Source organism: Myotis lucifugus, unplaced genomic scaffold (assembly GCF_000147115.1).
Source record: "Myotis lucifugus unplaced genomic scaffold, Myoluc2.0 scaffold_164, whole genome shotgun sequence".
NCBI classification, from domain to species: domain Eukaryota; kingdom Metazoa; phylum Chordata; class Mammalia; order Chiroptera; family Vespertilionidae; genus Myotis; species Myotis lucifugus.
The window spans coordinates 2,885,432-2,890,649 of NW_005871212.1; positions in this window are offsets into that span (position 1 = coordinate 2,885,432).

Consider the following 5,218-nt stretch of genomic DNA (forward strand, 5'->3'; position numbering starts at 1 on the left):
GTCCATCCACCCAAGCCAAGTCCACTCTTTTCGGGGCTACAGGACCTTCATTGCCACCCACTGCCAGCTCCATGTTGTCAACCACCCGTAATGTTTTGGGCCCCTCCCTGGTGGTCAGCACAATTAAAGCAAAGCAGTCAAACTCCCAGTCAAGGGGACAATTTGCATATTAGGCTTTTATTATATAGGACTAGAGGCCCGGTGCATGAAATTCGTGCATGTGAGGGGGAGGTGCCCCTCAGCCGAGCCTGCACCCTCTCTAATCTGGGACCCCTCGAGGGATGTCCGACTGCCAGTTTAGGCCTGATCCCTCCCCCGCCAATCTGATCTCCCTAACTGCTCTCCCCCGCCAACCTGATCTCCCTAACTGCTCTCCTTTGCTGGTCTGATCACCCATAACTGCCTCTGCCTTGGCCCCGCCACCATGGCTTTGTCCGGAAGGATGTCCAGTCTAATTAGCATATTACCCTTTTATTAGTATAGATAGAGGCCTGGTGCATGGGTAGGGGCTGGCTGGTCTGACCTGAAGGGGGTCCCAGATCAGGGTCGGGTCCCTTGGGGTGCAGGGCCGGCCTGGGCAAGGGGTCTGGGGCGGTTTGCAGGCTGGCCACACCCTGATCGGGGTGGGGGTCCTCGCTGGGGAATGGGGCCAATCTGAGCAAGAGGCTGAGGGCCGTTTGCAGACCAGCCACGACCCCATTGGGGTGGGAAGGTCTCTGCTGGGGGTGGGGCCAACCTGGGTGAGGGGCTGAGGGCTGTTTGCAGGCCAGACACACCCCCATTGGTTGGGGGTCCCTGCTGGTGGCAGGGCGGCCTGGGCCAGGGGGCGGGGCGGCCTGGGTGAAGGCCTAGGGGCAGTTTGCAGGCCAGCCAAGCCCCCGGCTTTGTCCGGAAGGACATCCTGAAGGTCTCCGGAAGGTCTCCCAGTCTAATTAGCATATTACTCTTCTATTAGTATAGATAGATGGTCCCCACTTGTTTATTTTTTTATTTGGTTACTTGTGCTTTAGGTGACATATCCAAAAATATTATGCCAAGACCGATGTGAAGGAGCTTTGTCCCTATGTTTTCTTCTAGGAATTTCAGGTCTTACATTCAAGTCTTTAATTCATTTTGAGTTGTTTGTGAGTGATATAAGATAGGGGTTCATTTTCATTCTTTTGCATGTAAAAATATAATTTTCCCAGCACCATTTATTGAAGAGACTGTCTTTTCTCCATTGAGTATTCTTGTCTCCCTTGTCAAATATTAGTTGACCATATGTACATGGGTTTATTTCAGAGGTCTTGATTCCATTCCATTGGTCTATGTGTCTGTTTTTATGCAAGTACCATATTATTTTTACAACTTTCTAGTATAGTTTGAAGTCAGGAAGTGTGATACCCCAGCTTTATTCTTCTTTCTCAAAATTGCTTTGACTATTTGGGGGCTTTGTGGTTCCATAGAAATTTTAGGATTGTTTTTTCTATTTCTGTTTTTTAAAAAACAATGCCATTGAAATCTTTATAGGAATTAACTAAATGTACAGATGGCTTTGGGTAGTGTATGCATTTTAAGAATATTAACTCTTCCACCCAGCTGGTGTGGTTCAGTGGGAGTATCCCTCTCCCTTTCTCTCTCTCTAAAAATCAATAAAGATGTTTTTAAAAATATATTATCTCTTCCAATCCATGATACCATGAGGTATCTTTCCATTTGTTTGTGTCTTCTTCAATTTCCTTCAATATCTTATAGTTTTCCATGTAGAGTTTTCACTTCTTTGGTTAAATTTATTCCTAAGGATTTCATTGTGGGGGGTTTTTTTAATATATTTTTATTGATTTCACAGAGGAAGGGAGAAGGAGAGATAAAAACATCAATGATGAGAAAGAATCATTGATCAGCTGCCTCCTGCACACCCCGCACTGGGGATCAAGCCCACAACCCGGGCATGTGCCCTGACTGGGAATTGAACCATGACCTGGTTCATAGGTCGATGCTCAACCACTGAGCCATGCTGGCCGGGCAGGATTTCGTTGTTTTGATGCTATTTTTTTTAATATGCTTTTATTGATTTTTAGAGGGAGGGAGAGAGAAAAAAAATGGATGGGAGAGAAATGTTAAGTAGTTGCCACCTGCACATACCCAGACCAAGGATCAAACCTGCAACCTGGACCTGTGCTCTAAGTGGGAATCGAACTGGCGACCATTCAGTGCAAGGGATGACACTCAACTGTTTTGATTCTATTTTAAATGGAATTGTCTTCTTTCTTTTTCAGATAATTCACTGTTAGTGGATAGTAACATTACTGATTTTTGAATTTTTATCTATTAATTTTAGAGAAAGGCAGGAGAGACATTCATTTGTTGTTCCACTTATGCATTCATTGGTTGATTCTTCTATGTGCCCTGACCAGAGATCAAACAGGCAATCTTGGTGTAGGGGACAATGCTCTAACCAACTGAGCTACCCAGCCAGGGCACATTACTGATTTTTGTATGTTGGTTTTATGTTCTGCAGTTTTACTGAATTAATTGACTACATGTAACAGTTTGGGGGTAAAGTCTTTAGGATTTTCTACAGAAAATCATGTCATCTGCAAATAGAGATAATTGTACTTCTTCCTTTCCAGTTCTGATGCCCCTTACTTCTCTTCCTTGACTGATTGCTCTGAGTAGGACTTCTAGTACAGCAGGTCCTGGAATGATGTCATTTCGTTCAATGTGATTGTGCTGTAACATTAATTTTTTTAAAAATCGATGCCCAGCCCAGGCTACTATTTATGTGGAGTTTGCATGTTCTTTGCATGTCTGTGTGGATTTTCTCCAGACACTCTGGTTTCCTCCCACATTCCAAAGATGTGCACATTAGGTTAACTGGCATGTTTAAATTGTCCCAGTCTGGGCCCTAGCTGGTTGGCTCAGTGGATAGAGCGTCAACCTGTGGACTGAAGGATCCTGGGTTTGATTCCAAGCAAGGGCACATATCTCGGTTGCAGGTTCAATCCCTGGCCCTGGTTGGGGCCTGTGCAGGAAGCAACCAATTAATGTGTCTCTCTCACACTGATGTTTCTCTCTCTCTGTTTCTCCCCCTCCCTTCCACTCTCTCTAAAAATCAATGGAAAAATATCCTCGGGTGAGGGTTAACAAAAAAAAAACTTTTTAAAAATAATAAATTGTCCCAGTCTGAGTGTATGTGGATGTGGATGTGGATGTGAGTGTTCCCACCTTATACCCTGAGCTGCCAAGATAGGTTCTGGTCACCTGCGAGCCTGAACTGGAATAAAGGGGTCAGGAAATAATTACCTTACTTGTTTATATTAATCTCTCTTAAATGTGTGTATAGATCACATTTGTATCAATATTTAATATTGGAAGTGTTCTTGAGGTTTTATTTATTTTTTTATATTTTACTGATTTTTTTACAGAGAGGAAGAGAGAGGGATAGAGAGTTAGAAACATCTATGAGAGAGAAACATCGATCAGCTGCCTCCTGCACACACCCTACTGGGGAGGAGCCTGCAACCCAGGTACATGCCCTTGACCGGAATCGAACCTGGGACCTTTCAGTCCACAAGCCGATGCTCTATGCACTGAGCCAAACCAGTCAGGGCAAGGTTTTATTTTGATGAGTTCAAAATTCTAGAAGTAAGCTGTAGGAACTTAACATTTGTTTATAGCAATTAGCCTATCATTAAAATTGGTTTTGTTATATGTCATTTCACTTTAAGTCACAGTTTCCAAGGACCTATAGACGATATTAAATAAGGACTTACTATACTATATTGAATAGGAGTGGTGAGAATGAGCATCCTTTTCTTGTTCCTAATCTTAGAAGAAAAACTTTGAACGTTTCACCATTGAGTATGATGTTGGCTGTGGGCTTGTCATGTACGGCTTTTATTATGTTGAGGTATGTTCCTTCTACACCTAATTTGTTAAGTTTTTTATCATGAATGAATGTTGAATTTGTCAAATTGAGATGACCTATTGAGATGTCTATTGAGATGATCATGATTTTTATCCTTCATTCTATTAACACTAGGTGCCCAGTGCATGAATCCGTGTACCTTGAAAGGAACAGTGGGCTGCAAGGCTGCCGTGGGCTGCAAGGCTGCCGTGGGCGCAGGGGTGGGTCTTGGCCCATCCTCTGCGCCCCAGCCCGGCCCTTCCAGCCCTGGGCCCCCAGTCACCTGTTGGCAGACAGTTCCGCTCCCACTGCCACGCGGACGGTGCCGGCCCCAGGATTGCACCTGCTGACAGCACTAAGCAATCCAGGTGCTGGCAGCGGGTGCAAGTGCTGGGCGGGACCGCAGTGTGTGGGAGCAAAGAATTTTCAGTAACCACCAGAGGCTCACCCTGATGACAGTGACCGGTGCCCCGCCTTAGTCTGACACCTCTGCTCACCTGCTCACCATCCCGCCGCGACCATGCCCCACCACGTTCCGCACTCTGCCACCTGCTGCCAATGCCGGCCATGTTCCTGCGCACGCTCCTGGTGGTCAGCACACGTCACAGCGACCGGTTGTTTGGTTGTTCTGCCGTTCGGTCTATTTGCATGTTAGCCTTCTATTATATAGGATGATGCATCACATTTATCTAATTGTATATGTTGAACCATCTTACTTCCCAGGGATAAATACCACTTGATCATGGTGCTATGATCCTTTTAATGTGATACTGAATTTGGCTTGCTAATATTTTGTTTAGAGTTTTTGCATTTATCTTCATCAGGGATATTGGCCTGTATTTTCTTCTCTTGTGGTGTCCTTATCTGGCTTTGATATCACGGTAACACTGGCCTTATAAAGTGTTTCCTCCCCTTTGATTTTTTAAAAGAGTTTGAATATTGGCATTAATTCTTCAAATATTTTGTAAAATTGACCAGTGAAGCTGTCTGGTCCTGAGCTTTGCTTTGTTGGGAGGTTTTTTTATTACTGATTAAATCTTACTTGTTATAGGTCTGTCCATATTTTCTATTTCTGATTTAGTTTTTGTAAGTTTATGTTTCTAGGGATTTATCCTTTTCTTCTAGGTCGTTGATGTTAGTTGTTCATAGTAGTTTATTATATACTAGAGTCCCGGTGCACGAAATTCATGCACGGGAGGGGGGTCCCTCAGCCCGGCCTGCACCCTCTTGCAATCCGGGACCCCTCGGGGGATGTCCAACTGCCTCTCGCAATCCGGGACCACTGGCTCCTAACTGCTCACCTACCTGCCTGCCTGATTGTCCCTAACC